The sequence below is a fragment of the Danio rerio genome, chromosome 7, assembly GCF_049306965.1.
Source record: "Danio rerio strain Tuebingen ecotype United States chromosome 7, GRCz12tu, whole genome shotgun sequence".
NCBI lineage: Eukaryota > Metazoa > Chordata > Actinopteri > Cypriniformes > Danionidae > Danio > Danio rerio.
In genome coordinates, this window is record NC_133182.1 from 67010619 (window position 1) to 67032338 (window position 21720).

The 21720-nt window shown below is 34.5% G+C and overlaps 1 long non-coding RNA gene across 1 annotated transcript in view; it reads left to right on the top strand.

Annotated features, from left to right (window-relative positions):
• The first annotated feature begins 19245 nt into the window (after positions 1-19245).
• Positions 19246-21720, top strand: part of LOC141375450 (uncharacterized) — a 65457-nt gene continuing 62982 nt past the window's right edge. Inside the window, exon 1 of the long non-coding RNA XR_012383509.1 lies at positions 19246-19474. This is a non-coding gene — a long non-coding RNA (uncharacterized lncRNA). The remainder of the gene's footprint in view (positions 19475-21720) is intronic.

The following is a 21720-nucleotide window of genomic DNA, read 5'->3' on the forward strand; positions in this document are numbered from 1 at the left end:
CTCCATCACGCATGTCCTGTACATCGTTGAACGTCGCCTTACACACCATGGATTTGTCCATATCCTGCACGCCGTTTGTCGATTCTGGTGCAAAGGGGAACTTTATAGATGAGAAATGGGACAAGGACAATAAGATACCTTTTCAGACACTCGACCCTCCCCTAACCATGTACTCCCACGATGGTCGACCCCTTACCAGAATCGACTTTGTCACTCTTCCTTTGAGTCTCACCATCTCTGGTAATCACAAAGAGACAATTCTATTTACAGTTATTTCACTCTCCTTTCACTCCCTAAGTATTGGGTTATCCCTGGCTCACCCAACATAACCCCCATAGACTGGTACAAGGGGACAATACTATCATGAAGTGTACCTTGTCATGCCAAATGCCTTGTTTCTGCTGTACCTGCTGTGTCTGTTTTCTGTTTCTGTTTTCCAGTATGAGCCCGGAGATGCATTCGGTGTTCCAGAGGAGTACCACGATCTGTGATCATTGTTTAGCCATTCCCGGGCCACCTCTCTCCCTCCGCATCGCCCGTATGACTGCAGCATTGATCTCATTCCGGGGAGTACTCCTCGCCGCGGGAAGCTCTATTCTTTATCTCCCAAATGCAAAACACTTTAGAATTATCTTACCGAATCACCCACAGCAGGAACCATAGTCCTGTAAATCTCTCTTGCTGGAGCAGGATTTTTCTTTGCATCACCATCGATGACCTTCGATGTCCTGCAGGGCGCTAAGGTTTTCACAAAGCTGAATTTATGTAACGCTTATCATTTAGTGCGCATTAAACTAGGGCACAAGTGGAAGACAGCATTTTATACCCCATTTGGCCACTTTGAATATAGGGTTCTTCTCTTTGACCTAGTAAATGCTCCGTCCATTTTCCAAGCTCTCCTTAACAATGTTTTTCAGGACATGCTCAATATCTTTGTATCTGTTTACTTAAACAATATCCTAGTCTTCTCTCCTAACCTCTCCGTTCACGTCCAGCACATCCATCACGTCCTACAGTGCTTGTTGGATAATTGCCTTTTTTGTAAAGGCAGAGAAATGTAAAGTACACGGAAAATCGGTCACCTTTCTAGGGCTTGTATTCTCAACAGAATGGATTAGTATGGACCTCGCTAAGGTCCACACAGTCATCGAATAGCCCGTGCCCGACTCACGATGGGCACTACAGAGATTCCTCGGTTTCGCCAATTTCTATCGCCCTTTCATCCCAAATTTTAGCCAAGTTGCCTCCCCGCTAACTGTATTTACATCCACTAAGACCCAATTCTCGTAGAAACCGGCTGCTCAAGCAGCTTTCAAATGCTTAAAGGAGTTATTCTCCTCCGCTCCCATCCACATAAACCCCAACCCATCATGCCAATTTATTCTCAAAGTACACGTTTCTAGCGAAGGGGTTGGAGGTGTCCTCTTGCAATGGGCTGAGGATGATCAAGTCCATCCGTGTGCCTTTTTCTCCCATTGCCTTTCACCCGCTTAGTGCAATCCTGACCGCAAACTCCTTGCTCTTCACTTGGCCATCAGAGAATGGCGACAATGGTTAGAGGGATCACCCTTACCATTTGTAGTGTGGACCGACCACCGAAATTTAATCTACATTCGATCCACCAAACAACTCAATGTCAGACAAGCATGATGGGCTCTTTTCTTTTGCCGTTTTGATTTTTATGATCTCCAATAGACCCGGTTAAAAGAACGTTAAACCGGACGTGCTGTCTTGTCAATTTATTACCACTGAAGACAAACAACCTACCAAAACTTATCTTCCTGAGAGGAGAGTAATAGGCGTGGTTATTTGGAACATAGAGCGTCAGTACAAAAAAACTTTTGCAGTCATTCCCAACGCTGCCTGGAAGAGAAATTGTTCGTTTCCAGTTCAAAGTCCAGTGGTCATGCATTGGACTTATTCGTCTAAACTCGTTGCCCATTCCGGCGTAAAAGGCACTCTCGCAGCCACTTCAAAACGTTTTTGGTGGCCATCTATGGCTCATGTCATTTGTTGATATGTCTTGTCCTGTCTCATATGCGCTCAAGCTAAACTTAGCCATTCCCCTCTTGCCAGTTTTTTGCGAGCTCTTCTTATTCCTTCGTGTCTGTGGTTGAATATCACTTTGGACTTTGTCACGAGGTTACCTCCTTCGGCTGGTAATACCGTTATTCTTGCTGGGGTCGATCGTTTCTTGAAAGCAACTCACTTCATACCTCTACCCAAACTCCCGTCGGTGAAAGAGACAGCTCGAACCATTTTTGATAATGTATTTAAGATCCACGGCTTGCCCTCTGACGTTGTTTCCGATCACGGACCCCAGTTCGCATCTCAATTCTAGAAGGAATTTTGCCGGCAGATGGGGGCTACGGCAAGCCGAACACGTAAACCAGATTCTTGACCGTCTCAGTGCAAATCAGCATCGAGGCTCTCAGTTAGGATTTTATGTGTTGTTTGTTTGTTTTTTCAGCCAATTCAAAAATGGGACACTTAGCAAAACTTCTTACGATAATAAATTTAATTATTTAATTATATATTTTTTATAATTAATAAAAAAATGCAATTTATAAAATACACACATGTGCTAAAACAATAAATAAATAAATAAATAAATAAATAAATAAATAAAAACTATCATACAACCGACACAATAAGGCGCAAGACGGGTTTTCTGTGACATGTTGCTATCTTCAGACCAAAGCTTTGCGCCTTGTTGTTAAATAGCAAATCCATTTGCATCACTTTGTGGAATCATGGGTGTGTTGCTCTATAAAGGAGGTGTGTTAAGGTTCAATGATGGCTCCCTGCTATTTTAAGGAATGAAAATAGCCCAGCTGAAAGCAGAAATGACAGTTTGCATTTGAATAATGCTATTATTAGTAGTAGTAGATTTTATTATATTCCTATTTATATTTGTTTTATTCAATTAAAATTAAAGCTTAAATTTGTCCACCTGTCAGGTTTTGAAGAATATGGGGCATAGGACGTGTCTTTGGATTTTTTGACCACATTTTGTTTATTGTTCATTTTTTTGTTTGCTGGAAATTTGAACTGAATTCATAAATAGTTTTAAAACAAATCTTTGTGCTTAACAAATAAAATTAAATATACAGCCTAATGTATGTCTACAGTGGAATGCATACAACAGCGTTTCTTATCCAGAACAAGAGAAAGAAAAAGAAATGGAGGAGCCTTGTTCTTTATCCTTGTGCTGAAGATGGTCTGTTTAACTGTTTTCTCACAAGTGAAACATTCAGTTTTCACAATTACAAAGTAAATAGCAAATGCGCCATGAAGTGATGTATCTGACTCTTAAAGAAAATCGGAGATGAAACTCTTATTGGTTCATATGCAAAACACAGCCATAACTTATTGAGAGAATAAGTACAACCCTGTTAGACCTTGTACCACAGCACAAACTGTTTTTCCCCATCCTTAAAATTGAAAAAGTGGATTCAGACAAGCCTTATTTGTGGCATGTGCTTTAGACTTTGCACCTAGATCATTAAAATAGAGCTCTATGCTTCATCATCTGTTTGTATGCCTGTATAAAAACTGGCCTTGAAGGACTTTCCTTTGAGCAACCAGCATGGAACCTTTGGGGTTTCTTCTGTATTGTTTCCTTGTTGCAGCCACATTGAAATCTCAGAAAATGAATCTTCCTGAGTCTTGGAATATTTTTTGAGTCAATAAGCAATGGGTGTTGTGCATTGAGTGTTTCAAAATGCTTACATGTATACCCATTATATGTGACAAAATCACAGGTTTTGAAAAAGTAGCACAAGATTGGTAAACACACGTTCATGCAGACACAGTGTTGATGGCCAGATAATAGATTTATGCACAGCTAAGAAGATTAATGTACGTGCTTTTAAAAAGCACTTGCAGATCATTCTTACCCTGCAAACAGCTTTAGAGAAAACCAAAGTGATAAATAAGAAATACATTTATTAATCTAAGCAGCTTAGTTCAGGTTGAACTCGCCCGGCAAATTAAGTTTGCTGGATTTCACAGGAAAAAAAACATAACACCCCGATGGAGATGAGAAAGTGTCAGCAAAATATTATATCTCGATTTATATTCCACCTTCATGTGAAGATGATTTCCTTGCCTCCTCATTATCATGAGTACAGACTATTTTTAAGTTCGCTTTTAGGATGCTTGCATGTGAGTTTGAGATGAGCGTCTTGGTCTTTGAGTATTATTTAAATTGCTCGTGGTTGATGTCTAGGAGTGTGAGAACTTGACGGTAAGAGAAGCAGAAAAAGAAAGAGAAAGATATTCAGCGAATGGGGTATAAAAAAATGGTGTTATATACGAAAATAGTCTGACTGATTACTAGGGGTATGTTTTACAGACAGTTGAAAAAGGGAGAATATTCACACCTTTTCAGTGATGTGTTGTTGCTGAAACTAAGATGGATCAGACTGTGCTAGCGGTGCATGCATGTTGTGTGTGTGTACGTAGGTTTGAGTGTGGAGCTGGAAGAGAAAAGAAGTTAGGTTGGAGTATATGTTGAGGTCAAGCCTTTGGGCTGAGAAACTCATAAAAGATAGAAGACACCCTGCAATGGCTGCTCATTCTTGGCCAAACACAGACACACATTCACTAGCAGTCTCATACACATACTGTCATTCTCACAGTCTTCAATCTCTCCAGCTGACGGAGGCTCAAACATTCAAACCTTTCATTCCAGTCTCTCTTAAAGAAATCTTTCATCCTTAGACCTTCTCTTGCAGTGGAAACCGACATTATAGTTCTACAAATCTTATGAAAGCATTAGCTTCCTTAATTTATACATTAAAACGAGATCTTTAAACCTTTTTGCTGGGACACATAAGGTTGTAAAAAAAATGTCCATTGGAGGTGAGTTATGTAAACTTTGCAGTTTATTTAAAGTGTTAAACAAGTTCCAGGCTGACTTTGAGAAATTGAAGGTTCTGAAGTTTTGCTTTTGGAAAAAAAAGCATAATGGTTGACTTATACTTACATTTTGCCTTTTAAATATAGTGCATATTCAAATAAATTAAACTGTATGAATTCATATGAACTAGACACATTTTTGACAATACTTCTTAAGGACTTGAAACTAAAGACAAAAGCTGACTGAGCTTTGCCATCAAAGAACTGAATCATATTAAATCTATTAAACTGAAATAAATGAAATTATACAATATTTAGAAAACATTTTCAATCGCAATCCCCACCACTGACTGAATGAGCAATATGTTTCCAGAACTTGTGATTAGAAAGCCTTCATAACATTTACAACAAAAATAATAAATAAATAAATAAATAAATAAATAAATAAATAAATAAATAAATAAATAAATAAATAAATAATTGTTTTGAGGCTGTCGCCTCACAGCAAGAAGGAAGGTGGGTCGCTGGTTCGAGCCTCGGCTCAGTTGGCGTTTCTGTGTGTAGTTTACATGTTTTCCCTTGCATGGGTTTGCTCCGGTTTCCCCCACAGTCGTAAGACATGCGCTATAGCTGAATTGGGTAAGCTAAATTGCCCACCGTGTATGTGAATGAGTGTGTGTGGATGTTTCCCAGAAATAGGTTGCAGCTAAAAGGGCATCCGCTGTGTAAAAAAAAAAATGTGCTGGATATGTTGGCAGTTCATTTCCGATGTGGTGACCCCAGATTATTTAAGGGACTAAGCCGACAAGAAAATGAATGAATGAATGAATGAATGAATGAATAATTAATTGATTTGAATTTCCCCTTAAAGTACAGTCAAAATTTTGAGAAAGTCTTGCATTTCTCCATGTTGCGCTTCTTACGATGGATCTGTTGATAATAGACCAGCAGCGGTTGATTGGAAAAGACAGAGCCAGGTATGATTTAAGTTGCTGACGTTGCCAGATCATCCTTGAAGAGTAATGCATTATGGGAATGGCCTGACTGATAATGAGTGCTGTACGAATGAAAGGACTGAAGTTTAAATCGATTAGCGCTTGGCTCTCACTCACATCCATCACGACTCTGCTGATGCATGCACTCCCAATCAGGTCCTGTTTTTCGATGGAGGATTTGTAAATTAATCTCTCTAATAAAACCTAGAAGACTGTTTAAACAACAATCAGTTGTGACATGCATGATTAAAAAAAAATCAAGCATGAATGAGATAAAACTTCTATAGGAGGTTTATAAATTAGAATTAATGATTATGTCAGCAATAACAGTTGCCTGGCAAATGATCGAACATATGCAGGTATTACAGGAAAGCTTTGCTGGTCTCGAAAGTGAAGAAATTGCAACATAGGCTCATTCTGAAAATGGAGCTCTGTATACATTTGTAAAGATTGCGAATTATGTAGCCAGAAGTACAGAAGGCTGCATTTCAACTTTAAAATGAATGCTACAGAGGCGTATGACGGCAATCCTTTTGTCACTCACCAGCTGACAACTTATCTTTGTACGGACATATTTCCCACTGTTACCAGTTTGTCCAGTAGCTCGTGATATCCATTGGCGGACTGGATGCTGTCTATATTCTGAAATGAAGTGAAATAAAATGAAGTGCTGTACAAACAATAATTTAAGTAAACACCCCCATAAATTTTAATGCTAAGCTATAATAGGCTGTTAAAATAGGCTTAAAATGTTTCAGAAAAAAAAAGTTGTAAAAGGAAGAGAAAATAAAACTAAAAGTTGACAGGATAAATGCATGTGAAAAACAAACAAACAAATAAAATACTGCTAATATTTATTTATTTATTTATTTATTTATTTATTTATTTATTTATTTATTTATACTCAAACCTTTCTGCACCATTCTATAAAGTAAATTTAAAATATTGTTTTGCACCTTATTTACTGCAAAAACAATAAGTGTGGAATAAATAAATAAATAAATAAATAAATAAATAAATAATGTTAACATTTATTTATTTATTTATTTATTTATTTATTTATTTATTTATTTATTTATTTATTTATTTATTTATACTCATACCTTTCCGCACACTTCTATAAAGTAAATTTAAAATATTTGTATTGTACCTTAAACACAGCAAAAACAATATGTGTGGAATGAATGAATGAATGAATGAATGAATGAATGAATGAATAAATGAATTAATTAATTAATTGAATGAATGAATGAATGAATGAATGAATGAATGAATGCTAGAAGCAAAAAATTGTCAAAAACAGGACCAGGTGGATAAAGATGCTATCAGAGCATACAGCCTAAATTTTAAATTACAGAATGACAGTTAAATGAACTTTTCTAACAACTCATCAACATTGTATTTTATTTATATTAAAAAAAAATATTAATAAAAAAAAAACATTCACCATTCATTCATTTGAAAACCTGTTCATAGTTTGTTTGCACAGCCATGGTGCCTGTTTTATGCATGGGTAATTCATGGCTCGTGGCATCACAATTTTTGAAAATTGGCTTAGATTTGAGCACACTCAATATTTTGAAATTTGTTCACATGATTAAACTGCCACCCATATTTGCGTTTAGTGTTTTTGATTTACTTCATCACTCCAGAAGTAATCTTGAAATGTAGAGCATATGAGACAAAAATTAATTTGTAGAAAAAAAAAATATTCATAGAATTTTTTTATATGAATATCAATTTGTTGATCCATTCATTTTCACATTTGCCACAGCTGAAACTAACCAACTATTCCAGCATACAATGCTCAGCATATATAGGTACACCCCTCACAAATCTATCTTTCAAATTAATATTTTTAATAGAAAGTTATACAATATTTGTACACATGCATTAAATTAGTCAGTACTGAAGGAAAAATAAACAAAAAACAAAACAAAACAAATCAAAATACCTTACAATATAGCGGTCCAAAAACTAGCACACCTAAATGTATATTTTATAGAAAAATATTAAATACAAATGGCTCCGGTTTCCCACACAGCCCTAAGACATGCGGTACAGGTAAATTGGGAAGGCTAAATTGTCCATAGTGTATAAGTGTATGTGTGTGTGTGTGTGTGTGTGTGTGTGTGTGTGTGTGTGTGTGTGTGTGTGTGTGTGTGTGTGTGTGTGTGTGTGTGTGTGTTTCGCAGGAAAACGTCCTGGATAAGTTGGCGATTCATTCCCTTGTGTGACCCGGGATTAATAAAAAGGGACTAAGCCAGCAAGAAAATGAATGAATGAATGAATGGATGGATGAATGAATGAATGAATGAATGAATGAATGAATGAATGAATGAATGAATGAATGAATGAATGAATGAATGAATGAAAATATAAATGTAAAAAAAGGTGAAAAAAAGTCAAGAGAAGCAAAAATGGAAAAGTGTACAGGGATGGAATTTTATAATTTTGAAATTAGATTTTATAGGTTGTATTTTATTTTATTATTTATTTTATTTTCTATTTTTGCAATATTTAGGTTGAATTTAATTGTATTATCTTTAATTTTTTAAATTTGATTGGAGACTGAAATATTGAGTCACACTTTATTTCGTTGGTCCATTTGTTAAATTTAAGTTACATTGCATCTAGTTCTCATTAGATTATAAGTAAACTGTTAGGTTGGGGTTGCGGTTAGTGTAAGTTGACATGTACTCGCAAAGTTTCTTCCAGTCAGTTAAATGTCTGTTGAAGGAGCAGTATCAACATATTAAGCAGACTACCAATACTCAAATGGACCATCAAAATAAGTGTTACCAAATTTTATTTGAATAAACATATCTGTTTAATAAATCTCTTTTGTTTAAATGCACCAAAATAAATTGTCTATATTTACTGAGAAATGGATAGGAATTTTCAAAAGAGAGTTTACCCAGTCATGCTGAGCACTGCATGTTTTACACAGCAGATCCCCCTCCCCTGATGCTTGCCAGATGCAGCAACACAGTACTGGGAAATATCAATGTAATAATATTGATAATTAATATTAAATTGTGCATGTACCATATTTGTGTGTATCCAATATATAATGCCAGTGGCTTGTTTGTGCACTGTATTTTAAGCAGCTTATACCAATGACTTTTATTTTTTATTTTTTGCTTTAAAAATAAATTATAATTCAATTGTAGTCAAAATTGCAGGCAAGCTGTTTTTAGAGCGTTCCCTGAATAGTCCTTTAGACACAACAATATTCTAATTAAATTTCCAATTGCGATGCAATGTTACTAAAATTTTCCATGGTCATCTCCTGTCCATTTCCTAATTTGCTTAAATAGCCTCTTTCTTTAGCATATAGCCCTGGAATCCATTACAAATCCCTGAGATAGACAAGTCATTTGCACTGAAATAAACTGGAATCAGGAACTGTCCCCTTGACGTAATGTGACTCATTATCAAAATCCAATTAGCCTCAAACAGTGAGTGACAATGGAGAGTAGGAATGTAAAAAGCTTTATTATGTGTGTATTAGGCCCTCTGTGACAGAGCGCCGGAAATGAAACTTCTTTTTCTTTCTTTTTTATGTCATTACTTTGTTAATTAGGGTGCACACGCTCTCTTTAGAGATGTTAATGGGTTCATCTCCCTATTTCTAAACATTTCAGTTCCAGAAATATCTTTTAATATTTATCAGAAAAAGCATAGGGAGATTCTGAGTCAGTCTTGAAGCTGAAAGAAAAGGAGACGGATATAAAAGAGATTAGATCAGATAAAATAAAGAGGGGTGGAATAATGAAAACTATTCTTGGGTGGTTTTGGTATTTTATTGTATTTTATTTTAATTCATCATCAATTCATCATTATTATTATCATTATTATTATTATTATTATTATTATTATTATGAATGTTGCTGTTGTTGTTGTTGTTGTTGTTGTTGTTGTTGTTGTTGTTGTTGTTATTTACATTAATTATGTTACACCTGCTAAATAAATGTAAAAATATAAAATTGAAGGCAATAAATCTGGAAAATGTGATAATAATAATACTAATACTAATAATAATAATAATAATAATAATAATAATAATAATAATAATAATAATCATCATTATCATCATCATCATAAATACTTACTGTAAATAACATTTACAATATTGTACTGTAATTGGCAATAAAGCTAATTTAAAATGAATGAATGAATGAATGAATGAATGAATGAATGAATGAAATGAATAAACATTACTATGACACACTCTAAAAAAAATAAAATCAGATAAAAATAATAATAATAAATAAATAAATAAATAAATAAATAAATAAATAAATAAATAAATAAATAAATAAATAAATAAATAAATAAAAACCTGTATTTTCTGGAAGATGGGGTGCCAAAAAAATAACCAGACAAAACAGGGAAAAACTTCAGAATAAAAATGGTATATGATCTGTTAAAAATAATAATAATAATTATAATAATTATAATAATAATAATTATAATAATAATAATAATATATATATATATATATATATATATATATATATATATATATATATATATATATATATATATATATATATATATATATATATATATATATTATTTATGTTACAATTTTTACTGTCATTTTACATATTATAACTGTGATGATACAGGTAATTACTGCCTATTTCACTAGTTATTACTGCAATTATACAGATTATTACTGTAATAATACAAACTGATTCCTGTAATTATGCACAAAATCTCTAAATATTCTCTACAATTTTACACTTTTAACATATTTTTTAAAGTAAAAAAAAATATATACATAATTCTTAAAAGCTTAAGTACAAATAGCTGCTGTTGTCTTAAAATACTGTAAAAATAACTACAAACTATAATATAGTTTAACACATTTTTTTTAGGATATGTAGCTAAAACTCCAAAACAATTTGCTTGAAAAATTACAAAACTGTTATATATCTAAAATAGTTTGCATGTTCTCCCTGCGTCCTAGTGGGTTTCTTGTAGGTAAAAATTACAAACGGTAGCAATATGAAGTAAAATACAAATCAAGTTTTAAAACATTTATTTATATTGAAGGATTTTTAATTATAATGGCAATTTTAGAGTCTTCTCGAGTAATGTCCATATGCAGCTACAGCTTAAAAAGTGCCAAAACTCAGAAAAGCTTACGTGACCCTCACAAATTCATGGTTCTTTATCTCATTAGCAAAAATGATTACTCTATTAAGTTGAATGTGGCAACGAGTTAAGTTGCCTAAGATAATATAATGTCTGTTAACAAATAAATTGGCAGTTCGTTCCGCTGTGGCGAACCTTGATTAATAAAGGGACGAAGATGAAAAGGATGAATGAATGACTGTGGGAATTTTTTGTTAAGTCTTTAAATGTCACTTAAAGCTGTATAGAAGTGTTTTGAAAAATATCTAGTAAAATAGTATTTACCGTCATCATGGCAAAGATAAAATAAATTAGTTATTAGCGATAAGTGACCAAGTGTGACGCAGTGGCGCAGTAGTGCTGTCGCCTCACAGCAAGAAGGTTGCTGGTTCGCTGGTTCGATCCTCCACTCAGTTGCTGTTTCTGTGTGTAGTTTGCATGGTCTCACTGTGTTTGCGTGGTGCACCGGTTTCCCCCACAGTCCAAAGACATGCAGTACAGGTGAATTGTACTTTTAAAATTGTCCGTAGGATGTTTCCCAGAGATGGGTTGTGGCTGGAAGGGCATCGGCTGCTAAGTTGGCGGTTCATTCCGCTGTGGCGACCCTGGATTGGTAAAGGGACTAAGCCAACAAGAAAACGAATTATTATATATATTGCAAAAATAGAAAAAGAAACATAATTCCAAAGTACAAGCAAAAACTGTAAATTTAATGTCAGACTTTTTTTTATATTTAACATAAAATATTTGTAAAACAACAGGTATTTCACTGTATTATGTAAAACCTGAAAAAAATATTATAAAAAAAAACTTCAGACAATTACCTCTAAAATAACGTTTATTTATTTATTTTATTATTATTATTATTTTTTTTTTACAATGCAGTAATGAGATAATATAGAATAAAATACATTAACATTTTACTCAAAAGAGAAACTGACAATGTATATGTGATCCATATGTATATTGTTATAAATGTCCCCCCTGTACTAACAAATGCCTGTTTATTTTTACTTTGTGTAGCATAATTGTACTTTTAGTGACTGGCAAATAAGACAATTTATCTTGTCATAAAATGTTGATGTGCTCTCTGCAGATTTCCCCACTGTCTTACACAGCAGTATAATGTTCTCTGTTATTCTAAATGGGCAAACAGGGAAATGGGGATGTGTTCTAAATTAGCAATAAGAACTTGTTCTCATAATGTAGCTGTCCCGATAATACCCCCTTTTTCGCTCTCTTTTCCAGCTCTTGGAGTCTGATCAGTGTCCATGTCTCATGTGAAACACTCTCTCAAAATCTCCGCCAGCACATCTGGGTTAATTGGCCGCAGTTCCCAGAGCCTACAAAACATGTGATTTATGTAGCATTAGCAAAAAAGACATGAACTTCATATGATCCTTTTTTCCCAATGATGTTCTGGCAGAAGCTTTTGAACAGAACATGTAGCCTTCAGATTCTGCAGATCACCCCATTGTGGCAATAATGCTAATCTCTAATTCCGAGGACATAAATCCCCCAAAAAATAAATGAATAAACAAGAGAGAAGTTGAACAGAAAGTGTTTCCGTGCAGAATATGAACTAGAAAACATAAAAGCCTTTGCATTTTTTTAAAGGAAAAAAAAAAAAAAAAACTAGGCTGTTTGTTTAGAGCGTGTTACAAATCTTCACTTGCAAGAGTTGCTCGTATCTTTCTCGATCCTCATCTCCATCACAGTAATCACCTTTACTTCCAGAACTTCATACTTCAACTTTAACAATTAAATAATATCTCAATTGAACCATGTAGGGCACTGTCATTGTTCGTAATTGGTCTTTCTCCAGAGGAGTTGAAATGCCAGCGGTGTCATGTTGGCCCAAAAGCATCCCATCGTTACAGAAGAGCTGGAAGGTTAGGCTACAGTGCTATGCCGCTAATTAAAGCTAGTCTCTTCCTCTAACCGCTGAATTATAGATGACAAGTCATCAGCGGGGCTGGTTTATAATTACCAGCTTGCTAACAAGACTTGTTTTCCTTCTCATGTTTTTGAGTGTCATTGTTAGAATCCTTCTTGGTATTGACAGCCCAAAAGTTTGCGTTTGTCTCATCGTTAAAACCCTTACACTTTCACCCTCCTGTGTTCACAATTACACATTTTAGATCATAACATCATGACAATCATATCCAGCTATAAATATATATAATAAAATATGACCCTGGATCACAAAACCAGTAATATGCAATAGAGGGAAAAAAAAGGTCAGACTTTACAATAAGCTTTCATTCATTAACATTTTTATTAACATGAACTATATATGAACAATACAGCATTTATAAATCATAGTTCAACATTTACTAATGCATTATTGACATGCAAATTCATGCTTATTTATATCAGTTAATGCATCGTGAGTTAACATGTGTCACATAACCAGCAATCTGTTCCTGAAAGATCGCTGGCATACTACACATGTCATTCATAAACTACATATCCTAGTATGCCTTTGCACAAACCAGTCACCATTAATCACACACAGCTGAATACCGTCATCATCAATTGTTTGGACTATTTATACACATTGCACACACCAGTCAAGGCAGAATCTTTGTTTGTCAGTACCTGAATGGTTTCAGTGTGTGTTGTCCTGTTTATAGTTTTTCTAGTCGTGTTTTGATGAATGTTTTGTAACTTTTTGTACTTAGATCATCGCTTTGTTTTTGCATTTTTCAATGCCCTTCGTAATGCCTGAGTTCTTGTTTTTTTGACCTCATTCGTTTTTGCCTGCACGAATAATCTTTTTCATTAAAAATTGCATTTGGATCCAACGTCTTGTCTTCGCTCCCTTGACATCCAGTGACAACATGAACTAACAATCAATGACTTTACTATTATTAACTAACATTAACTGACATGAATAAATACTGTAATATATGTTTTGGTAATTGTTTGTTCATATTAGTAAATGCATAAACTAATGCAAATCTTATTGTAAAGTATTACAGCAAAAATAATTAATAAATACACTATATTGATCAAAAGTATAGATTTTTCTTTCACAAAAAGCTAAATTTTTTTAATAAAGATTTTTTACTTCATAAATAGCAGTGCAGCTCTATATTGGCACTAGTGGGTGGCGTGTGAGTGCCTTAGTGTCACACCAGTGACTCGGTGACACCAATCATTGTATATTTTTATTATATGTTTGTTTCTGGTAAATTAAATAATATGGTTTTAATTCATTTAATTAATTTTTGTTGAAATATTGCAATTGATTCCTTGAAATAATTCAACAAGTACGTGTGCAAACCAAATACAAATAAATATTTAGTTTAAAAACACTTTTCATATATATATATATATATATATATATATATATATATATATATATATATATATATATATATATATATATATATATATATATAAATAACTTTTCAGTTATTTTTCACATAATCATATTGTACAGCAAACAGTGCATGCCATGTCTAAATTTATTAAAGATTAATTAGTTAATTAATAAAACAAACAAATGAACAAACTGAACAAAAGGCATTACCACACACACACACACACACACACACACACACACTATACAGACCCTAATAATATCATTTATCCATTATATTTTTTTCAGCCACGATATTAGTAACACAGCTTCTTCTATTGATGTACCTTAAATGTTAAATTCCCATGGCTGTCTATTGAAGTTGTATGCGTGCTGTCAACGACGATAGGGGAGGGCAGTGGCAGTTCTAGTTTAAATGACACCGTGGGCAAACCACCCCATATACACTCCACCCCCCTTAAATTGTTAGATTTATTTTTCAATAAATATAACAATTTATTCATATTTATTCTAATATATATATTACAGGTTAGACCTGACTCATGGCCGAGAACTAATGTTATGAAGTCTTACATCCCTGACTCATTATTCCTCCATTCTGATTTTTAGCCAGGCTTTGTGAAAGTAAGATTATCATCACGTTATATGAACTTTGGTTTAGTCGACTTGCAAAACTGACTCCGTCCCGACACCTCTGCACAAAAAGTCTGTCACTCTGGTTTCACGATGCATGAGCGGCGCGTATTTTACCGATGTGCATGCAAACAACCGGGATTTGCACAGAAGTGCGTGAAGACCACGGGAATGGTTTCTGCGCGCATGCGTCATTTTGCTTTCACCAATGTTGAACCAGCGCTGAGGGAGAGAGGCAGTGAATTAACTACGTCAGTGGCACCAACAATAATTTAGTGCCTGCATTTTATTTATTTATTGAATAATAAAAAAATAACAATAATTATCCCTGAAAAAGCAATGCAATCACAAATTACTGTTGTGTTTGTGAAAAAAAAAAAAAATCGCTAAACACATGCAGGCATTTCTTCTTTTATTCTTTTTACTGAACAAATCTCTAGTAATGAAAACAGTAGACTCACTAGAAATAGATGGCCAACCAAAAAGTCCCATCCCACACTCAATACACTACAATTCTATGGTGTAAGTACTGCAAAATACAAAAGAGAGATCGACTTAGAATGTCATTAACAAGTTTAATAATGATTTGATCAGCTATAGTTAGAAAAAAAAAAAAAAAAAAAAAAAATATATATATATATATATATATATATATATATATATATATATATATATATATATATATATATATATATATATATATATRTATATATATATATATATATATATATATATATATATATATATATATATATATATATATATATATATGTATATATATATATATATATATATATATATATATATATATATATATATATATATATATATATATTTTTTTTTTATTTTTTTATTTTTTTTTTTATATATATATATATATATATATATATGTAAAGATATTTGCGTATTGCTCTACATCTTGTATGTATTAAGCAGTGTGTAAAAGAGGCGCAACTCTGCGCTGGACTTGAGACCCGGTTTGTTTTGGTCTAATGAAAAATCTATTATAGTTCCTCAAAATAGCAATGCGCCAGCAGTGTGCCTCAGAACGCCTTCCTTTTTAGACCAAAACGCCTGTGGGCGCACATATGAACGCAAATGCAAATGCAACACCTCAAAACGACTCTTGTGCCAAGCTGAAACTAGCAAACAACTATTGTGTTGCGCCTTGAGCCACATTGCGCCGGGTGTATGATAGGGCCCTTGATGTCAATTTGATGTTGTTTGACATCATGGTAATCAATTGACATCAAATAGATTTGCATTTTTTGTCATGTTTTTTGATGTCATTTGACATCGAGACATCATCATTCGAAAACTTGGCCTAGGAATGTATTTACTGAAAAATAAATGATTATTTTCATAAATGTATAAAATTTGACAAGTGTCATTTATTTATTTTTTTTTTAATGATACCAAGCTCAGATCTGTGAACCATATCTGCTAATGTTTTACACAACCTAATTCTGAACATCAAATATTCAGTTCTGTACCCAAAAAAGTAAAACAGACAGATTAGGAGTTAAATCTGACCATCAATTATGGAGTTTCATACATACAACCTGCCTGCAGTCACTGCATTCCCCAGCTGGCAAATCATGGTGCATTTGTAATTTCCACTATTTGGACCGACATGGCTCTTTCTCACTCTCTTTCTCTCTTTCTCTCTCATTTGGACCAAGAGATTGCTCTGGAAGGGTAAAGAGAGACAGCAATCTGTCAAGGCCATAGGTTACACTGCGCCATCTGCCATGGAGTGAGATTACGAGAGTTTGGCCGGCTGGCATTGTTTTGACTGTCTCAGCCCAATCCCAGATTTTCAGCTATGCTTCTCACACGCTGCACACGATGGAGGTGATGCTAGGGGTGAAAGAAAGAGGATGAGACAGAGAAAGCCAGATGATACTATCTAGCTGAATGCTAAAGAGGAAGAATAAATCGATGTGCCGTGTTGTGACCACCCATGCGCTGTTTGTAAAGGCTCGACGTCCTCCACTGGTAAAAGGAAATCGGTGTTTGTGGATATGTGGGTGGGAAGGAGGGGTTGCATAAGAGCCTGCATGTCTGGTGAACTATCTCATTAAATCCAAGTTTAGATCCACAATCCATATTCTTCTGCTCCATGATCCTGTTGCATTGATCATCATGCCCGAGGGCAGTGTATTTACTGCTTTGTGTGTTATGCTTGAAGATTTAGAACCTAATCTTGGAATATGTTTAAGGCAATAGTGAAATGTGGATTTTATTATTTATTATATTAATATTATTACATTATTAATATATATGAGTCAAAGATGATAAGTGGTTTTTATGTATCCAATCAATAAAGGGCAAAATCTGTATTTATTTATTTATAATAAACACTCTTTTTGCTTTTAAAATATTATAAACATTAATGCTGTCACCGACTCTGTCCCAGTCATTTCCCTCGCTGGTCAGCAGAGGTCATCATCACCGGACTATTGACATTGCGTCATCCCCACTGACTGATTGGCACACACACCTGCAGCACATCTCTCATCACCTGGCTCACACATATAAGCAGCACACACACACAACTTCAGTGCAAAGTCTTGTTCTGCCCCGGCTAACAATACTGAGCATTTTTCATCCTTGCCTGCTTTCCCATTGCTTACCTTGCACTGTTTATCAACCATGTCCTGCCTGCCGCCTGCCTTGAACCTGAGCTTGAACACCGACTCTGATACACGCTGCCTGCCTCTGACCCATGCCTGCATACTCATCCTGTGTTTGCCTGCCGCCAGCCCTTCGACCTTATACTACTGTGTTTGATGTGAGTTCGCACACGCACACAGTCTGTGTGCTTATTGTACTTAAACTGTGTTTAATAAACATACTGCAAATGGATCCCTCTGTGTCAGCCATTTGTTACAATTGCGTTATTGCACTTTTTTATGGCATCATTTTCCTATTTATTATTTTTTTTTCCTATTTTATTTTTTATTATTATAAAAACTGCTTTTATTCTAACTGAAATAAAACAAAAAAGACTTTGTATGTGTGTGTTTTTATATATATATATATATATATATATATATATATATATATATATATATATATATATATATATATATACTGTGAAAATATTTTTTCTTAAACTGTGAAAAGCATAATTTGGAAAAAAAAAAAAAGTTTAATATATATATATTAGTAAACTTTTTTTTTTTTTTTTTTTTTTTTTTTTTTTTAATTATGCTTTTCACAGTATATTAAGAAAAAATATTTTCACAGTATATCTTATATATATATATATATAATTTTTTTTTTTTTTTTTTTTTTTTTCCTTCTGCAGAAAGTCTATTTCGCTTAGGATAAAAGCAGTTTTTAATTTTTTTTTTTTTAAAAAAACGTTTTAAGCACAAAATTATTAGCCCCTTTAAGCTATTTTTTTCCCCTCTGATAGTCTACAGAACAAATGTCATAATACATTAACTTGTCTAATTACCCTAACCTGCCCAGCTAATTAACCTAGTTAAGCCTTTAAATATCACAAGCTGTAAAGAAGTGTCTTGAAAAATGTCTAGTAAAATATTATGTACTGTCATCATGGCAAATATAAAATAAATCAGTTATTAGAGATGAGTTATTAAAACCTATGTTTATAATTGTGTTGAAAAAAAATGTTATCTCTGTTAAACAGTAGTTGGGGATAAAAATAAACAGGGCGGCTAATAATTCAGGGGGGCTAATTATTCTAACTTCAACTGTAAATAATTTGCCTGCTAAGCATTGAAATTTCCCCAGCCCTATTGTTTAACTATATAGAGTTTAGGTTATGAATAATATTTACAGTTGGCTATCAAAAGCAACTTCTCTCCCTGCATTCATAATAAATTCGAGGAGCTGTTTTTGAATCAGCAGCTTCTAATGAGTATTGTATGTCCACAGTATCGGCTCAATCGTTAGAGAAACAAAGGAAGGCTGAATTGATTTCATCTCCTGCCTTAAAGGATAAACAAAATTTGGTTGTATAAACAACAATCTTGCTAGACTTACCTACTACATTTGAAAATATTGTTTTCCATAACACAAGGGCATCAGGAGAATATGGATGTATTTACAGCCTGAAATTTTTCGCTCCAGGCTGGATTCCAGTATCTGTGTGGAGCATCCAAATGCTCCTTAAATCATACAGTAGTGTGTTTGCATACTGTATGTGTGTGTGTGTGTGTGTGTGTGTGTGAGAGAGAGAGAGAGAGAGAGAGAGAGAGAGAGAGAGAGAGAGAGAGCGAGAGAGGCTGTATTGCCTCGGGCAAAGTCGGAACTGCAGGTTGAGGCATCACTCTGTAGTCACTAATAAGGAGCCTAATCTTATTCCACATGCTGTTATCAACAAACTGATGCAATCCAACACAGGGATGGGGAGATTTTACAGAACACTACTGCCGAGTGCCTGTGTGAAGGAATCAGGTTCACACTTTTAAATTAAAAATATCCAGCCTCCCGCATCAGGTGATCGTCGACGTTCTGAGGAGAGTTTCGCCTACATGTGAGTTTTGTCTGATCTTATCAATGTCTGCGGCTTCGCTCTTTGCACACCTACCTAAGTCCCATTAGGCTACATTTTGACAGTGCAATACTCTCACATCATAGAGCTGTGCTTTATAACAAACAGTATGTGTAAAAAAAAAAAAAAAAAAAAAGAAGAACACCCCAGTGTAAGAGGTTCATTCAAACACCTGGCAGGCAAATGCATACAGTACAAGTGGATCCTGGAGAGAGTGAGGATGATTCCTCACTAGTAAACAAAACTAATGAGCTATTGTGATGTATAAACGATCACAGGCCTTTCAGTCTGAACACTTTTTTTTTTTTTTGCTCTCTTTTAGCTGAGCAGATGCGTAATATGAGGGCAGAATTCGTCAGCATAGCAATAGAGGAAATGGGGGGTGACCATGTCCAGCATAGCAGAACATTTTTGAGCGAGACTCCAGCTTTCTAGAATCTAATTTCTCTGGCATACCAGCAAACACAAGATATGAGAGCATGGGTGCATGTCACCAGATAATGCCCCGCCAAATGCCCAGCCATCATAAATGAGATTTGAAATTGTAGTGAGTATATATGTATGGTCGAAAGGGCACTGGAGACAGGGCTCAGTGTGGATTGCAAGGCGTAGACGTAACAATAAAATCAACACCAAACAAGCTAAATAAGCATTATTTATTCATATATTCATAAATTTTCCTTCAACTTAGTCCTTTATTTATCAGGGGTCGCCACAGCGGAATGAACTGCCAGCTATTCCAGAAAATGTTTTACTTAGCGGATGCCATTCCAGCTGCAACCAAGTACTAGAAAAAAAAACCTACATTCGCATTCATACACACACACACACACACACACAAACACAAACACACAAACACACACACACACACACACTAAAACCATGGCCAGTTTTGTTTTAAACTTTTGTTCAAAACTAAAAGTTTTAAGAATGCTGTAGCTAAAATCTGCAAATAAATATCTGCTAAAAAAAAAATATATATATATATTTTGTATATATGATTCATAGATTATATATTAATGTATATATTAGGTGTGCAACAGTTAAATCTACTCATTGTTTGGTATGTATTATGGATTTGGGGTCACGGTTTCAGTATGGTATGGTTTGTGCTATGCTTAGAAAAAAAATGTCTACAGAACAATTAAAAAAACAATTAACTAATTTATTGGTCAACAAACACCTTACAATGCAACAGTTTCACACATATGACTGTAGATTTGCATGTTCTTGCTTGAATTAAATGAAAGTAAGGCATTTTGAAAATGTTATGTTCAAATAAAATACTTAAGAAAATAAAGAGAAAAAGCTTTAATTTCCTCTTTTTTTATTAATTGAGCATTTTTAAAGTATTGATTACTTCTGTTTACTTTATGCTGGCATTACCAAGACAACAACAATTTTCTATTTATGATTTCTTTATGATTTTATTATGATTCCAGAGAGCTCCGTATCACTTATCAACTCCATCATAACTTAAGCCCAGAGTTTATCTTAAGAAACTTAAGATAGAGAGTTTGGCTTTTCTCTCTTAATTCAGCAGGAACAGTACATTGATGAGAAAACTTTTCTTAGCAGATAACGGTATACAGCGGGAGTGATACGATGTGGATGAACACACAGCAGAGGCAGGACTGAAGTAACAGACCTGTATGTTCACGTCCATTTGGGACGCTACTGGATCTGCAAACGGAACCGGATCTGGCTGATAACAACAAGGCACAACAACAAGACACAACAAAAGCATTTGTTATATTTTTGTGTCTGATGAAACACTGACGGCGGCAAGGCAGTGGTGCAGTAGGTAGTGCTGTCGCCTCACAGCAAGAAGGTTGCTGGTTCGAACCTCGGCTCAATTAGTGTTTCTGTGTGGAGTTTGCATGTTCTCTCTGCCTTCACGTGGGTTTCCTCCGGGTGCTTCGGTTTCCCCCACAGTCCAAAGACATGCTGTACAGATAAATTGGGTAGGCTAAATTGTCCGTAGTGTATGAGTGTGTGTGTGAATATGTGGGTGGATGTTTCCCAGAGATGGGTTGCGGCTGGAACGGCATACACTACGTAAAAACTTGCTGGATAAGTTGGCGGTTCATTCCGCTGTGGGGCCCCTGGATTAATAAAGGGTCTAAGCCGACAAGAAAATGAATGAATGAAACACTGACGGCAACGTGCTTTGATTTGGCCTCAACTGCGAATTTGCGATGTATTTCCTTTACTTGTCATGCTGAAAT